This window comes from Dipteris shenzhenensis, chromosome 20 (assembly GCF_047967505.1).
Source record: "Dipteris shenzhenensis isolate YYH24624 ecotype China chromosome 20, Dip_SZ_1.0, whole genome shotgun sequence".
In the NCBI taxonomy this organism is placed as follows: Eukaryota; Viridiplantae; Streptophyta; class Polypodiopsida; order Gleicheniales; family Dipteridaceae; genus Dipteris; species Dipteris shenzhenensis.
The window spans coordinates 33,710,830-33,729,292 of record NC_141615.1 but is presented as its reverse complement, the minus strand read 5'-3'; the positions used below and the strand labels follow the sequence as shown (position 1 = coordinate 33,729,292).

Sequence of the window (18,463 nt, the reverse complement as noted above, 5' to 3'; positions counted from 1 at the left end):
TTCTACTTCCTTGGCTTGTAATTGATGTATGGGAACTGCCTGAGGAGCTGTATTTGGTGCTCTTGGATACGGTCGTGGATTTGGATTCCTAAGTAGTTGTGGGACTTGTGTCCGAACGGGAACAGGATTTAGTCTCGGAGCTGGGGGCGCTTGTGCAAGTGCCGGTTGCCTGTATACTGGCATGGGTGCTGCTTGGTATTGTGGTGGTCGAGGCGGATTGTTGCGCATGTTGAAGATGCAACTGTTCTCATCATGGCCGCCGACGACACAGATATGGCACCACAACTGTGGCGGTGGATTTTCTTGTGCAGTGATCCTTGCTCTTAGGACTGGGCATTCATTTGCTATATGATTTGCCAAGCAGTGTGGGCACCAGACATTTTCTCGCCGTGGATATGTTTGAGTTGGCGACTGAGACAAGTGGAGTTTTTGATCCAAGGCCTGCATCATATCTTCTTTCAGCTTCAAGGTCATGGCCTCTAGGCGATCTTCATTGGATGTTTCGGTAGTGTCCTTTGATTTACCTTTTTTCGAGCGTTTATCTCGTGTATGTGATCTGGCATCATCACTGCTAGTGTCTGAATCTGTCATGCCATCTTCGATGTCAATGGCTACCGCATGAGCAGCACTGAATGTTTCATAGCTACTTATCTTTTTCATATCCTTGCGGATTTTCTTTCTTAGACCTGCTATGAACCATGCCGTGAGGTACTTTGCATCGGGGCGTGGGTCACATTTGGCGATCAATCTCTTCATCTTTCCTAGGTATGTGCGTACATCTTCCCTCCGGCCTTGTTCGATCTTGCTGAGTTGGAGAGTGGGATCATCTTGTAGCCTCTCCGTTTGAAAGTGACGTTTGAATTCGGTTTGAAGTAGGTCCCATGTGGCACGTTCTTCCATGAGAAGGTCGAGGTACCATTCTGATGCCTCATCAGTTAAGGCCATTGGAAACCAAGCCACCTTGGTTTCATGGGATTGATCACCACCTGCTCGACATGCGGCATCAAAATGCTGGAGGAAGCGAGCTGGGTCTCCCCTACCATTATATTTGGGAAGTTCCAGTTTTCCCAAGGGGCGTCGGCAGTGATTGTTGTGATTTCGTCGATTGAAGAAGTTGTCAGCCTCGGCATCGAGCTCGATATCCCCATCATGCTCATGACGGCGTCCAGCCATGTTGGGGCGTGGAGGAGTTAAAGGAAGTTGTTGAATCTCAGGGGGGGAGTCGAGGTAGAGGATTGGCAGGGGCAGTTGTTGCAGTGGAGTTAGTTGCGGATGGGGTGAGCGTTGGAGTCGAAGTCATTGGCCGGAACGTAACTGCATGCAGATTGTGCACGATTTGCCAAGGGTGTCGCTACCCCAAGGGCGTTTGTGGAGGTGGAGAGTTAGAGTGATGTTAGTTTGTGTAGGGGCTGTCGTGTTAATAATGTGCCTAATATTGTCCTACGTGAGTGGGGAAATGTGCCGGTCCAGACGGATCGTTAATCGGAGGTCACGGCATGAAAATACGAGTGAATTTGTGCAAAATGAGGCCCACACGGGGGCGCGAATGAACGTGTGCGAGGGATGCCGAAATGGTGTGTAATGGGCTGGAAAAATACCCCGTAACGTGGTGTTTCCGTGTGTGAAATTTGGGTTCGAACGGGGTTCAATTTGGGTCCCAAACGGATGACTTTCGAGAGGTTAAAGGAGGGGTAATTTTGGCATTGGGGGGGTCCTAATTGTGGTGTGAATGGACTTTAGGTCCAACTGAGGGGTTGAAACCAAGTGATTCTAGTTAAGGGAAGTAAGCTAGATCCTCCTAGTTACTGTAACTGGGAGGTTTAACTAACTGTAGTTAGTTATTAACTGAAGAGTTAGTCTAACCTAACTGAGGGTAATCTAATCGAACCTAGTCTAACTAACTGAGGGTTAACTAAACTAACCTAACTTCAGTTACTACTAACCTAACCTACGTGAACTAATCTAACTGAGGGTAACTAACTAACCTAGGGTTAACACCACTAACCTAACCTAACCTAACTTAGGTTATCCAACTAACCTAACTGCAGTTAGTCACTAACCTAAGGTTAGTTTTAGGTTAGGTTTTTTTTTTTTTTTTTTTTTTTTTTGGTGATGTGGGGCTGCCCGACCGCGGCGCCCGGGGGGGGGGGTGGTTTTGCGCAGGGGGGTTGATGCAGGGGGTGGGGGGGCGGTTGCGCGGGGGGGCGGCGGGGGAGGGCGAGGGGGGTGCTCGGGGGGGGAGGGGGGGCGGCGGGGGAGGGCGAGGGAGGTGCGCGGGGGAGGGCGGGGGGTGCCGCAGGGGGGCGGCGGGGGAGGGCGGGGGGTGGCGCGCGGGGGGCGAGGGGGGTGCACGAGGGGGGAGGGGGGGTGTGCGGGGGGCGAGGGGGGTGCGCGGGGGAGGGCGGGGGGGTGCGGGGGGCGGCGGGGGAGGGCGAGGGGGGTGCGCGGGGGAGGGTGCGGGGTGGCACGGGGGGGTGGCAGGAGAGGGCGGGGGTGGCGGGAGAGGGCGAGGGTGGCGCGGGGGGCGGCGCCACCATGGGCGGGTGGACGGTGGCGCGCGGGGGCGGCCGCCGGCGGAGGCGCTGCGGTGGCGCCTCTGTGGGGCGCCGCCGCGGTGCCATGAGCGGGGGGCGGGGGATTGGGGCTGGGGGTTAGAGAGAGGGGGCGGGGTAAGGGGGAGGGGGTAAGGGGCTGGAGATGAGAGAGTGAGAGAGAAAGGGGGTGGGAGAGAGAACGAGGGGGAGAGAGGAGAGAGGGGAAAAGGGGAAGAGAGGAGAGAGAAAGGAGAGAGAAAGGGGGAGGGGGAGAGGGAGAGGTGGAGGTGGAGGTGGAGGGGGAGAGGGGGGTTGGAGATGAAGGGGGAGGGGGAGTGGGAGGGGGAGGGGGGAGGGGGAGGTGGAGGTGGAGGGGGAGGGGGAGAGGGGGGGGTGGTGAGGAAGGGGGAGGGGAGAGGGCGAGGTGGTGGAGGGGGAGGGGGAGAGGGGGAGGTGGTGGTGAAGGGGGAGAGGGGGGGTGGAGATGAAGGGGGAGGGGGAGGGGGAGGTGGTGGTGGAGGGGAGGGGGAGAGGGGGGGTGGTGATGAAGGGGGAGGGGGAGAGGGGGGGTGGTGATGAAGGGGGAGGGGGAGAGGGGGAGGTGGTGGAGGGGGAGGGGGAGAGGGGGGTGGTGGAGGTGAAGGGGGAGAGGGGGAGGTGGAGATGAAGGGGGAGGGGGGAGAGGGGGGGGTGGTGGAGGTGAAGGGGGAGAGGGGGAGGTGGAGATGAAGGGGGAGGGGGAGGGGGAGGTGGTGGTGGAGGGGGAGGGGGAGAGGGGGAGGTGGTGGTGAAGGGGGAGAGGGGGGGTGGAGATGAAGCCCACACTCTTGGGGCATTGTGTTGAGTCTACATTGGTATTCCAAGCATTTGTCTCAAGTGTCCATGCTTCCTTGCACTGCACGTCCAAAAGCATGTCCTAACCTTGCAACCCTTCTCCCCTCTCCTCCAACCCTGCAACCCACCCTCTCCCTCTCCTCCTCCCTCCTCCTCCTTCCTCCTTCTCCTCCTCCTCCCTCCACCTCCTCCTCCTCCTCCTCCCTCCTCCTCCTCCTCCTCTCTTCTCTCCCTCCCTCCTCCTCATCCCTCCTCCTCCTTCCTCCTCTCTCTTCTTTCACCCATGCTCTTACACCTTCTTCCTCTCCCACTCCTATGCTTTCCTAAACCCTTAAACTCCATGATCTACGAGGGAGATGAGTTCTCCACCATGTACTCTACTCTGAACCTTGGAATTCCTCCTTCTAACCCTGGACTCCTTCTAAAACTTGGAACCTCCTTCTGAACCTTGGAACTCTTTCTGAACCCTGGAACCTCCTTCTAAACCTTGGAACCTCCTTCTGAACCCTGGAACTCTTTCTGAACCCTGGAAGCTCCTTCTGAACCCTAGAACTCCTTCTAAACCCTGGAATCTCTTTCTGAACCCTTAAACTCCTCCTAAACCCTACAAACCCCAATGAAGGCGAAAGCCTTCATTACCTCAACAAAGATGGTTTATGTGCCTTTTACACATGCTTGCACTTTGTTTGCTTACCACACTTAAGCCTACGTCTCTCACTGGAACACGACTCGAGGTTCTAAGCTACACATATACTACAACCAACAATCCCAATATATCTGTAGGTGACACTTCAATGGAATACCAATGTAGACAAATGCTTGGAATACCAATGTAGACTCAACACAATGCCCCAAGAGTGTGGGCTTCATTCCATTATGGGGAGGTGGTGGTGAAGGGGGAGGTGGAGATGAAGGGGGAGGGGGAGGGGAGAGGGGGAGGTGGTGGAGGTGAAGGGGGAGGGGGAGAGGGGGGGTGGAGATGAAGGGGGAGGGGGAAGGGGGAGGTGGTGGTGGAGGGGGAGGGGGAGAGGGGGAGGTGGTGGTGAAGGGGGAGAGGGGGGTGTAGATGAAGGGAGAGGGGGATGGGGGAGGTGGTGGTGGAGGGGGAGAGGGGGGGTGGTGGTGGAGGGGGAGGGGGAGAGGGAGAGGTGGAGGTGGAGGGGGAGCGGGAGAGGGGGGGTGGAGATTAAGGGGGAGGGGGAGAGGGGGGGTGGAGATGAAGGGAGAGGGGGATGGGGGAGGTGGTGGTGGAGGGGGAGGGGGAGAGGGGGGGGGTGGAGATGGAGGGGGGGGGAGGTGTAAAAAAGAGCAAAAAAAAAACTGAAAGACGGAAATCGAAAAGCAGGGAGAAGTGGTCACCTGAACGCTCTCCAAGTCTTTCTCGATGTATCGGGATTGTTGTAGAACAATGGACGGTGGGTGGAAGGCTAGGTCATTGCTGCGAGAAGGGCTCGATGTCACTTACATGGCGAGGATAGGAGTAAGGGGGTGGTCGATGGAGAGGGAGGAGTGTCTTGCGTGGGGCTCGGAATGAAGAAGAGAATGGAGGCAAAAAGTGAAAGATGAAGAATGAGGGGGGTGGAGTAGGTTTTTATATGATTGGATTTTAGGTTTAGGGTTTAGGTTTAGGGTTTAACCCTAAACTCTTCCCGAGCCATAACTCTTTATGGAGAGCTCAGTTTGCTTTTCTGTAAAAAGGTAAAATGATCGAAATTGAAAGCTCTACGCATCTGTGTCCACTACCTAGCTTGTTTGTATATCATGTGGCTTCTATTTAAGAAATTAAGAAAATTTCTTAAGGTAGTAACCCAAAGTGGATGTTTGGGGTTGATATGTTTGGCTAGAATTGGAAAAAAAATTTAACTCTCCTTGCCCTTGAGTGTTATCTTCGTGAAAGTTCAAAGTAGTGTCTTGTTTTACACATACCTACGTATGTTTTACTCACTACTTGAGATGCCAGTCTCCCCGGCAATGGCGCCAAATGTTGGCTCTTTCCTACTGCTTTCGTAGGAAGAGCTGGGTATTCTATGTTGCAGGGTTCCGAGGCTTTTTGTCACCTACAGATATATTGGGATTGTCGTTGTAGTATATGTGTAGCTTAGGACCTCGAGTCGTGTTCCGGTGAGAGACATAGGCTTAAGTGTGGTAAGCAAACAAAGTGCAAGCATGTGTAAAAGGCACGTAAACCATCTTTGTTGAGGTAATGAAGGCTTTCGCCTTCATTGGGGGTTGTAGGGTTTAGGAGAAGTTTAAGGGTTCAGAAGGAGGTTCCAGCGTTTAGAAAGAGTTCCAGGGTTTAGGAGGAGTTCCAGGGTTCAGAAGGAGGTTCCAGGGTTCAGAAAGAGTTCCAGCTAAGAAATGGCATTGAGAAGCCTAAACTCACATGTGCACAGATCATATGGATTTGTGTCAATATCTGTGGAGAATGCCACAAGTGGAGAATGGCAGTGGTGCCTATCTCATACCATGACCTGAAAACATGCACTTTTGCCATTATCCTACTGTGCATTCTTCTATGCAGTGATCACTGTCTCCGCTGTGTAGAGATCATATGGAATCCTAAACTCACATTTGGAATGGAATTGGACACCACTCTCCTATGATCACTGGAATACCCCTCCTAGAATAGTAGGGTAAACATTTGTACAAGTGGAGGATGGCAGTGGTGCCAATCTCTTATCAGGCCCTAATAAATGGCATTGAGAAGCCTAAATTCACATGTGCAGTCTTCTATGTAGTGATCACTGTCTCCGCTGTGTAGAGATCATATGGATTTGTGTCAATCTCTGTGGGGAATGCCACTAGTGGAGAATGGTAGTGGTGCCAATCTCATACCATGACCTGAAAACATGCACAAGGAATCCTAAACTCACATGTGCATTCTTCTATGTAGTGATCATTGTCTCCACTGTGTAGAGATCATATGGAATTGTGTCAATCTCTGAGATCATAAAACTCACATGTGGATTGGAATTGGACACCACTCTCCTATGATCACTGGAATATCCCTCTCATAGCATGACCTGAAGACATGCACAAGGAATCCTAAACTCACATGTGGATTGGCACTTTTGCCATTATAGAATGCCACTAGTGGAGAATGGTGGTGGTGCACAAGGAATCCTAAACTCACATGTGCATTCTTCTATGTAGTGATCACTGTCTCTGCCGTGTAGAGATCATATAGAAATGTGTCAATCTCTCAGATCATCAAACTCACATGTGGATTGGAATCGGACAACACTCTCCTATGATCAATGGAATACCCCTCCTAGAATAGCAGGGTAAACATTTGTACAAGTGGAGAATGGCAGTGGTGCCAATCTCTTATTAGGCCCTAAGAAATGACATTGAGAAGCCTAAACTCACATGTGCATTCTTCTATGTAGTGGTGCCAATCTCTTATTAGGCCCTAGAAAATGGCCCTGTGAAGCCTAAACTCACATGTGCAGCCAATAAAATTAGTTAAATGTCAATCTATAGGTTTAGTTTGTCTAGATTACCACTACATGTGCATTCTTCTATGTAGTGATCACCGTCTTTGCTGTGTAGATATCATTGTGTAGATATCATATGGAATTGTGTCAATCTCTATGGAGAATGGCAGTGGTGCCAATCTCATACCATGACCTGAAAACATGCACCCTTAAGGAATCCTAAACTCACATGTGCATTGGCACTACCACTAGTGGAGAATGGCAGTGATGCCAATATCATGTTGGCAACTACATAATGACAATGAGATCATCAAACTCACATACATGTGCATTGAAACTTTTGCCATTATCCTATTTTGAAAGAAAAATCATATTCTTGTAGAATTGCCAACCATTTGGCCAACCGGCCCATGGGATTTGGTGATTGAAGAACCTGCTTTGCAAGACCAGTGTCAGTGAGTATAAAGAAGGACCTTCCAGCCACATAATGCTTAAATTTCTCAATGCAAAACACCAAAGACAAGGCATGCTTGTCGGCCTCTGAATAGCGTCGCTCTGTGTCGAGCAATTGTCGAGAAGCAAATCGAACGGGATACATGAACCGATCCTCCCCTTGCTGGAGAAGAATACCTGCCAGAGTGTGCTCACCAAACCCAAGATTGATATAGAAGGTCTTTGACCAGTCTAGATTACGTAGAATGGGTTCTGAAGCTAGAGCATTCTTGATTTGTGCAAACCCATGATCACAATCCTCATTCCAAGAGAAATCAACCCCATCTTTTAATAGCATAGTCATGGGCCGTGTCAAAGCAGCATACTGATCAATGAAGCGGCGATAGTATCCTGCTAGATTGACAAATGAGCATACCTGACGTTTGGTTGTAGGTGGGGAGAGCTTGAGGATGGCTTCTACCTTCTCGGGGTCAGGCTTGATGCCCTCGGATGAGACAACATGTCCCAATAACCTCCCTTGAGTGGCTCCAATGGTGCATTTCTCAGGGTTGAGACTGCCATTTGCATCATTGACCCTTTGGAAGGCCAATCTAACCTTCATGATGTGCTCCTTACGTGATGAGAATATACAAAAATCATCTAAAAACACCTCCAAGAAATCCCCCAAATAAGGAGCAAACACCATCTGCATGAATCTTTGAAAGGTGGCCGGAGCATTGGTGAGGCCAAATGGCATTACTTTGAATGCAAATGTCCCCCAGGGTGTGGCAACAAATGTGGTTTTAAGCACATCTTCCTCGGCAATTCTGATTTGATAAAACCCAGAGTAACCATCACAGAAAGTATACATCTCATGACCACTTACCTTCTCAAGAATGAGGTCTTGAAAGGGTAGAGGATGATGATCCCTCTTGGTGGCAGCATTGAGCTTCTTATAGTCGATGCAGACCCCCCACTTGTTGTTTTTCTTTGGGATGACTACCACTGGTGAAACCCATTCAGTATTGTGAACCGGAACAATAAACCCAGCCTCTACAAGCTTCTGCAACTCTGATCGCAAAGCGTCAGTCTGTAGGGGCCCTAATCTCCGATACTTCTGAGCCACAGGCTTTGCATCAGGCTTCAGCTCTATCTTGTGCTCTATGGCAGTCACATGGCGAAGGTGGTGGTAGCTAGTTGCAAAGAGGTCAGGGAAATCTTTGAACATTTCAAGAAACTCATCTTTCTTACCCGGAGTGAGGTCTGGAGAAAGCATTGATTCGAGCTGTTGAGGACTAGCTGTTATCTTTTCTGTAGGTGGCAGGGTCGGAGACACCCCCATCATGTAAAATTCCTCCTCTGAGAATTCCTCCCCCCCGTCTGATTCTTTCATGGACTCACATGGACTCAGACACTGAAGATGAGAGAGTATCACTGTCATGCTCCTCTTCTTCTTCCGGTTCCATAGCACCAGGTTGCATAGGGATTTTCTCCTTGGAAGCACCAAAAGACATGTGTCCTGTCTTCCAATAGCTGACTGCATCACTTTTTCTCAACCATGGTCTCCCGAGTATGGCAGGGTAACTTCTGCCTGTATCTTCAATGTCCACTACATAGAAATTGACAGTGGTGGTCAGCCCGTTGACAGTGATGGGCAAATCCTCAATGACTCCCATGGTGGCGAGTCGTCGACCATCTGCTACCTTGATTCGAGTGGAGGAACGCCTTGTACATTTCAAATTCAATTTCTTCATGATGCGGGGCACCATGATATTACATGCAGCTCCCCCATCAACACACACATTTTTGACACGGCAATTATCTATGATGACATCTACTGTGTGTGGGTGCCGATCAATTTCTTCAGAGATAGAAGATACCTCTCATACCTTTCCCTTTTTCTTGCTCTTCCTTGTTGAGAGACCTTGCTGCAGCTCACGTCTCACCTTAGGGCTTAATGCTATTAGTTGAGGGAGTGTGATGCTCAAAGAACGATGAGCAAGGTCTTGAACGACCGAATAGCCCTCTTGCCCTGAGCCGATAGGAAAATCCGAGGGTGACCACTTACTCCTGCGAGATCTTTTAGTCTTCTCTGTTGGTGGGTCTGCCATCTCAGCGTCTGAGGGCTCTGAGAAGGACACCTTCTTCCTGGGGCGGCCCGGCGGTCCTCGGTTTGGAGAGGGGTCCGAGGTAGCACGAGTTCTTTTCCCGAGATCAAGGATCTCCACATCAGAATCCTCAGTGCCCGACTCACTTAGAAGATTCACCCTTGGAATATTGGGGCATTCTGTGCGATAATGACCCTTCTGGTGGCACTCGTAGCATACAACATTAGCACAATCTCTTGGAGGGCGGTTGGCTTGATTCCTGATGCCCACCATCTCAAGCCGAAGATCATTCAGGGCCTTGGCTAGGTCATTGACTCCAGGTTCTGTTGCAGGGGGGGCCTCTTTAGTTGGAGGGGCCACGGGAGTAGAGAGGAGGGGAGCTCGTGGGCGAGGCTGGGGAAATCTTCGAGGCGGAGGATGAGGATATCCACCTTGTTGAGGGTAAACATCTAAGGGAGGACCATACATCTGAGGTGGAGGCGGTGGATACATCCCTGAGGGGTGGGGGTATGCCCCTGAGTTAGACCCCCCAGGTTGTTGTTGCAGGAATGGAGGGGGATGCGGAGGGACAATTGTCTTCTTTGAAGCGGGGTCAGACTGAACTTTGTCAAACTTTTGAGCAATCTCATGTGCTAGCACCATAGTTTCTAGATTCTCCCATTTAAGCTTGAGGCGGAATTCATCACTCGCTCCTGCTACAAGGTAGCCTAGCACATGCTGAGTCATTCCAGCTCGAAATCCGGCATTGTCCTCCTGTGTGGCAATCAAACGGTCCAGGAGCACGGCCGCTCGATCCACATATCGACGCGCCGTCTCACCTTCTGACTGCTTCAAATTTGCCACCTGCAGGTACACATTCTCTGGCTCCTCTTCTTTGCCGAAATACTCAATCATTGCTGCTGTCAACCTTGGCCAGCTTTGGCGAACATCTTCGGTTTGCTTCTCATACCACACTTGAGCCAAACCTTCTAGAAATGTGGGGAGAACCAATAGCCATCTGTCTTCAGTAAGAAAGTTGAGAGAGACACAACGGCATTTGAAAGCCACAAGATACTCATTTGGATTTTCTTCTACCCGCCCACAAAACACGGGAATGTCAGCCATGCTTGGAAGATGGGAAAGAGGGGCTTATCTATGGACGAACAATAGTAAGAGGAAGCTTGAACTGAAAATCAGGTGAAGATACATCCAAAAAGCACACATAGGCAGGGTAAGGTGTCACTGGTGTAGTGTGAAATATTACACGAGAAGAATCTTCAGCATAGAATAGCACATAGACAATCTTAAAAGGACCAATCCTCATGATATCACTTTGATCATTACACGCGAGGGTTAGAGGTGCGGCGTCGCATGAGGTTGTTCATCAAGGCAAACAAGAATGCCATGACAAATGTCAACAGTTGGAGAGCTTGCACATCACCTTCAGCTTCTTCCAGTTCTTGTAGTCGCCATTCTATTTCTTCAAGGGGTGTGCGGTCTGGCATCCTTCTTTTGAGCAATGTCCTTGAGAGCCCTCCTGATGGTCTGCCGAAGTCGGTGAACTCGTATCAAGTAGGCCCAACACTTAGTTTCATGATGACCACAACCTTTGCATTCCTTACAAATGATCACCCTCCTTCGTGGCTTGCGGCTTGGTTGGGGTGGCGCTTCCACTCGCGTGATGCGTGATTGAAATACAAGCTTCACATGCCAAGAAATCAGCAACAAGATTTTGAGCTCGAGGGATATGCTGAATTTTTACCTCTTCAAATTGGTTGCAAAGTTCCAAGGCTTGTTGATGTCGTGGAACCAAGCCTTTGCTCCGCACCTTCCACCTTCCACTAACTTGTTCACACACTAGTTGAGAATCTCCTTGCACCTCCAATTGCTTGGCATGATGTTCTTGTGCCTTTTGTAGCCCAAAAATGAGCGCCGAGTACTCAGCTTGATTGCAAGTACTTGCGGGCGAAGACTTGCTGTAACAAAACTCCTCACCACTCGGTGAAGTGAGCTTCACACCCACGCCAGCCGCCTTGGTCGAAGGTTTGTAAGCTCCATCAAATTGAAGAATCCAAGATGTCATCACACCAAGACGAGAATTCGGACATCCCAAGTTTCTCGGTAGTCCAAGATAGGTAGGAGGAGAGGGTGGGGAGAATTCAACACTTGAGCCAAACGTTCAGCACCAAATAAACTTGCAATTCTTTGTTGATAGTTTATCTTAAGCCCAAAAAGAATTACAATTTGAAGCTCGAAATGAGGCACAAAAGGCTGATTAGGTACAAATGGATTCCTTGGTCGAAACATTACCAACCATAGCCAAGGCCTAGAAACCTTTGTAATGAGATTGTGAAATGACCATTCAGGACGAGCTTTTCCACAGGAATCAACAAGCAGATGCGCCAAATCTCCCCCCAAGCTTGGGGAACATCCCACCCTTCGAAGAAGGAAACCGTTTTGATTACCTCTGAAGCAGCAAGTAGTTCGATCACCGCACAATGAGTAGAAGTAAAGTCAAAATCCTCCCAGCGTATCAGTAGTTTGTCACCCTGAATCATCCACGGTGTGTCATTCAACCCATCATCACCATCAATAATGCACTGGACAATCAGCCGTTGAAGGTCGACATGAAGATCAAGGAATACATCTCGTGCATTGGTAGCCGTAAGGTGCGGAGGAACAGGCACCAATTCCTTAAACGCATCGAGAAGTGACATAAATGTCCACCCTTCTCGTGAGGCGTGCGTCCGTGAAGTGGGCTTGGAGAAGTTCTGAATTGGCGATCTAGCAAGAGAAGTGGATAGAGAACATAAAATGAAATATTTTTGCTTTTTACAACAAGAGAAAACTCCTTATGGTTAGAGAGTTACAGCTCCCGCAATTTCAATATATGAACAAAAATCATTACATTTTTACCACTTCCAACTTGTTCGCCCAATGATAAGACTTTCTTTCATGAAGGGGGAGGTCTTGGGTTCCAATCCTACTCTTTAATAAAAAGAGAGGAGAGGAGAGGAGAAGGAGAAGAGAAAGAGAAAGAGAAAGAGAAGAGATAGGGGGGGCGCGGGATCTGCTGTTACTCTTTTGCAGGGGCTCAGGAAACAGTCCGCGACCAGAGCAGTCCAAAGAACTGTCGCGCGGAAAACTGTCCGTAACCAGAAGTCGCAGTAGTCCAGAGAACTGTCCGCAACCAGAAATCGCAGTAGTCCAGAGAACTGAAGCGCAGAAAACTGTCCGCAACCAGAAGTCGCAGCAGTCCAGAGAACTGAAGCGCAGGAGACGCACGAAGCGAATGCACGCGCAGTAGCTAAGAAAGAGCACAGATGGTATAGTTCTGTTGATGTAACCCGTACGAATAGAAGATTCGCCAACAGCCGTGGAGATTCGTATCCCAGCAGCCACACCAAAACTTTTAGCCGAAAAAGAAACCGAGACCAAAGGCTAGAGACTAAGTATGGCGACGCTCAAAGGCCATAGAGAAAAGGAGATCACGAGGGCGAAGGGATGTCATAGGGGTGAATAAGGAATTAGAAGTGGAGGGAAGGAAAAGGGAGACTATGACACAAGGGGAAAGGGAGAGTGGGAAGAGAAGCAAGTACATGATAGGAAGAGGAATGTTGAGATGTAGACATCAAGGGAAGTGAACCATACTTTATTGGAAAGGAGGGATGAGAGGGAAATATCAAAATACTAGCTAGGTGGCTTTACAAGAATGAGCGTGTCTCATCAAGGAATAGCCCCTTCCTTTTATAGCCAAAAGAGGGGGTCTCTCCACATTAATGTATCCTCCCACATGCATGGTGTGTGTGGAAAAGTCTTCCATGTGGGCTAGGTGGGTACGCACTCTCAATTGTGTGCAACAACCCTTTGCCTCCATTTTCCGCATAAATCAAGCCCCTTATCTCAAGTCTATGATACTCCCTTGGTCTCTTTCCAATTTTATAATAGGTTCAAACCTCTAGGAGGACAAGTGGAGGGTTGGCACAAGGAATCTTGCCGCCTCATCCTACTTTCCCCATTATTTAACTAGCTCTCTTTGTCCTTCTATACCTCCCCCACATGGGCCTATCCCATATGGAGGGAATAACTCAATATAATAGCCATCTCCACCCATTTTATATTGCTTCTCCCATGGACTTTGAGTCATATCTCAATTATTGCATCCTAGGTGGAGGGGTGGCACATGGAGGAGCCATGCCACCTTGCATTTTATAATATTACTATTATGGATTATGTACAACACACCCTATGGGTCCGCTTACATGGAAGGGTGGCACATGGTCATGCCTTGCCACCTCAACCTTGGGCCCTATGCACACCATATTTGATTATACTATTGCCACATATACAAACACACATACATATTGATGCCTTTTTCCTTAGACAATTTTATCCATAACAGTGCCAATAGCAATGCCACAACCACTCAGAGAATTTGAAGTTCAAGAAACCGATAGCATTGGAGAAACTCCAATCTATGAGGGACAGGCAAAAACACGCACAATAAACCTTGCCCTTGAAGGGGAGAAAGAAAGTTTTGTTTTCATTCGGAAACAGCTCCGTCAAGAAGATGAAACCAAACTCAAAGAACTCTTAATGGAATACTGTGACTGCCTGGCATGGTCATACAAAGAGATGAAAGGAATTTCACCAGAAGTGGCAGTACACACGATACCTATAAGGGAAGGTGCTCACCCTAAGGTATGTGGACCTTATCGCACAAATCCTAAATATGGCACCATGGTTTACGAGCTGGAAAAACTCCTAGATGCCGGATTCATCTACGAGATAGAGCACATTAATTTGACTAGGTTTCACCCATTGTCATTGTGTCTAAATGCAACAAGAAGCTCAGAATATGCGTAAACTTAAAAAATGTGAATGCCACCACAATTAGGGATCATTATCCCCTACCCTTAACAGAAACATTGTTGGAAAAGGTGGCAGGATCCGAAATATATAGCTTCTTGGATGGCTTCAGTGGCTATAACCAAGTGCAAATTACTCCTCAAGACCAATCCAAAACAACATTTGCTATAGAATGGGGTATTTTTTCATATAGAGTCATGCCATTCGGCCTTTGTAATGCCCCGGCCACATTCCAGTGAGTCATGTTCACAGATTTCAAGTCATTTTTGAATAAGTTTTTACAGGTATTCTTGGATGATTTGTGCATCCATTCAAACAAACAGGACCACTTCAAATGTCTTGAAGAAGTACTAATCAAATGCAGGGAGTATGGCATCTCCCTAAATCCAACAAAATGCCAGTTCATGGTCACCCACGGAGTTGTTTTGGGACACATCATCTCTCAACATGGGATTGCAACTGACATGGACAAAATCAAAATCATCATGGAATAGCCTCCTCCTACAAATTCCAAAGGTGTACAGAGGTCTTTATGGGACATGTCGGCTATTATAGAAGATTTATATTATGGTATGCCATGATAGCTAGACCACTTTACAAATTATAAGTGGAGTTCTTATGGACCGAAGAGTGCGACCAAGCCTTTGAGCTTTTAAAGTGGCACCTAATCACAGCACCCATCCTTATTTCTCCCAATTGGGACATTGATTTTCATGTACATACTGATGGATCCAAGTATGCAATTGGGAGTGTGCTTTGTCAACCTAGTGAACATAAGAAAGACTACCCCTTCTACTTTGCCAGTCGACAACTCAATGATGCAGAGATCAACTATACAACCACAGAAAGAGAAGCCCTAGCAATGGTGTATAGTGTAAAGAAATTTTGGCACTATCTACTGGCAAATGATTTTGTCTTCTACACCGACCATCAAGCATTGCTTTATCTTGTGAACCGTCCATGTACCATAGGAAGAATAACCAGATGGCTCCTCTTGCTGCAAGAATTCAACTTCAAAATCATGGTCCGCAAAGGTGCCCAACACTACATTGCCGATCACATGTCTCGAGTCTACTACCCCCAAGGGAATGGACTATCAGAATCCACCAACAAAATAATATGCAGTATCCTCACCAAGGTAGTAGAACCACAGTGTTCTAATTGGGTAGAGAAACTGAATGCTGCCTTATGGGCATATAGAACCACATTCAAGGTCAGTATAGGGAACACACCTTTTCAATTGGTGTACAGACTTGAAGCTGTGGTCCCACTCGAATTTGTAATACCAAGTCTACGCATCGCAGTACAGGAATGCATGGGTGACCATGAATCCTTGAAAGAAAGGCTCTATCAGTTGGAAAAGCATACAGAGACAAGACTAGTCGCCTACCATGCCATGACAATAGAAAAACGCAAAACAAAGGCATGGTTTGATAGAAACCATAAATCTAAAGACATCAAGGAAGGTGACTTACTCCTATTATACAATGCCAAAGTACACAAGGGGAAACTAAAGTATCTAGGTCAAGGACCATACCGAGTATGAAAGATGAATCCCATCGGAGCTGTGCTACTTGAAACATTGGATGGAGTCCAATTCAACACAACAATAAACGAAAGCCGACTAAAGCGCTACTACATCAACACGGAAGCCATCCCCGACAAAAATGAAGATTTGGGAAACCAAGTCTTCCTTAGTTAGGATTAGATTGTATCACGAGCACTCACTTGCATATGTATGTCTTCGCACATATAGGTAGCATCAATCGATTTTACCTAGGGCTCACAAGTGATGAATGAGTTCTAGCTGCCCTATGAAAATCCCAGCAAAAAAAAGCATATAGTTAGTCCTTACCTAGCTACTAGGTCACATGCACTCACACACTTTTGCTTAGACACATAGATGATTGCATGAATAATTGTACCACACACTTTCATTCCACACTCTCAAAGCATGTTAAAAAAAATTCTCTCGCCCACACACACACACAGAAAGGTCATACCGGCATGCCAATCAATCTAATGATCAATGGTACACTTTATGCACATTGATGCAGGTCCAGAAAAGATGCCGCCACTAAAGAGGATGCACAGAAAGAGCCCACTACCTCAACCACAGGACCCCCTCCAGAGTTCGCAGCCATCTACATCCTCTCAACCACGGAGACCACAGGTATTCATGGTCCAAAGCGATACCTCTGAAGAAGATTCCGTGCATGACCAAGTAGAACAAATGCCACCCCAGTCACAACCGGCCTACATAGCCATTAACAAGGCCCAATCACTGGAACTTGTCTGGCCACCCACATCGACTTATGCTCTTTCCCAAGAAGCAACATCTTACTTAAAGCAACGGGGTCTAGGCAGTTTGCATGAGAGCCTCAAATCCTTGGAGGACAGTTCTACCCTGACCACCCACATCAAGGACTTTCTCCATTCTTACTGTTGGAATACTGAAAAGAAAGAGTAGAGTGGACACAAACTCAGAATACTTGCTTATAGAATGAAGAAGAAAGAGGTCCTTAAGTAGGCACCTCATACAAGGTCACTGACATCACTGATGACCTCAAAGCTCCTCAATCATCTCCTCAATCTGCTCCTAGATTCACTCAATCATCCTATGTGGCTTTTCCACCACCTAACTGTGCTTGTGGGCACCTAACTGTGCCTCTAGCACTCACACATAGAAACATAAGGTGTGCCTGAGGCATACACCTTGAGATATCCCAACAAACCCCCCCTCAAGGAAATGCCTCAGGCTATGTCAAGGATACATCTAGTCTCATAGTTTCTCATGCCATCTCATGGTGGTCAAGGATAAATCTATGGCTAGGTTCTCATGCTAGCAAGAGTTCCCTTGGGTGTAAGGTAAACAAAAAGGGATACAAAAAGACCTTCCAATGGTTATCTCCCCTGCATGTACATGCACACAATGTCTGCAGGAGGTACCATGGAACAAAACATACACATGGCCTACATCATAAGGTGACCAGAGGTGTTTACAAACACACACAACACAATAGTTTATTTTCATTCATTTTGGAGGACTATCCAGGCTGAGTACCTTGACATAAAAAGAGAGATCTGGAGCATACATAGAGATGAGTTTAAAATGCATAATCTTCATGGGATGCCTCATCTTGTGGAGGCAAAATATCCATGTCAAGGCAAGGTCTTACCACATGGGCAGTGTCTAGTGCCTTATAAGATGGTACTATGATAGAACAAGTGGATCTGAAAGTCATATCCTTCAAGAGAACAATTATCTTGTCATCTCCATAGTTGTGTAGAGAAGCATATCTTAGGTATCTGAGCTTCATCTTTTTCTTGTACTTGGAGTCAAATAAAAGTGCCATGAGAGGGTAGATCTCTGTAGTTGCTTCCTTTTTGGCAACCATTGTTTTGGCAATCTTCAACAAGGAAGTCAGGTTGGCATTTTCATCCTTTGTAGCATAACAAGACATTGCTTTATGTTTTGGCTTTTCACATATTTTGCATAAGCAAGCCATGAGAGGCTCTAACCCAAGTATTGGGTAGTGTCTTCTCTCTTACAGGGCTTAGAATAACAACTGAAATGCTTCAAAATATAAGCATTTAATGTAGCAAAGTCTTGTGACCAAATTTCAAACAATGATGCTTTCACTTACATGCTTCATAGAAGTGGATGAAATAAACACTTTCCAATCAAAACCAGGTCTAGCAAGTCAAAACAAAACTGAATCCACACTTGTACTGAAGTTATTGAAAGCTTCAAAAAACCAGAAATGCTAGAGTAGCATTTTATGTAGCATCATCTTCAAAAACTTGTCCAAAACTGTCGAAACTGAAAAGCTGAACTTGGAGGGCTTGTAGCTCACTCTTCAAAGCAAGAAAAAGAGGGCTTTTTGAAGCAAAAGAAAGCTCATATACCAGAGAAGGTCCAGCACAGAGGTTGGACGAAATGGTGCGCACTTTTGCCCGGGAGAGTTGCTACAGGCTGAAACTGAGTTTTGACGATTTCTCTCTCGTTACTGAACCAAATGACATGAAAAGTGGCTCAAAATCTTCGTCTTGAGGTCGCCCATCTACTCCTAAGAGGGCTCAGGCAATGGCAGAGCAGACAGGGAGTATTGAGCAACAGAAGAAATTCGCTGTTTGGAGAATGGCAGCCACCACAGACGTTTTTTCTTCAATTGCTTGCAGGTGGAAGTTTGCCCATACTAGAGGAGTTTCCAGCTCAGAGGGTTTGGGCAATGGACGTTTGTAGATGGAGAACCAAGCTCTCAAAGAT

At 47.7% G+C, this 18,463-nt stretch overlaps 1 pseudogene; it reads right to left on the bottom strand.

The window, feature by feature from the left end:
• Window positions 1-16,630, bottom strand: part of LOC147889562 (uncharacterized) — a 22,373-nt pseudogene extending 5,743 nt beyond the window's left edge.
• Between the last annotated feature and the right edge of the window lie 1,833 nt (window positions 16,631-18,463).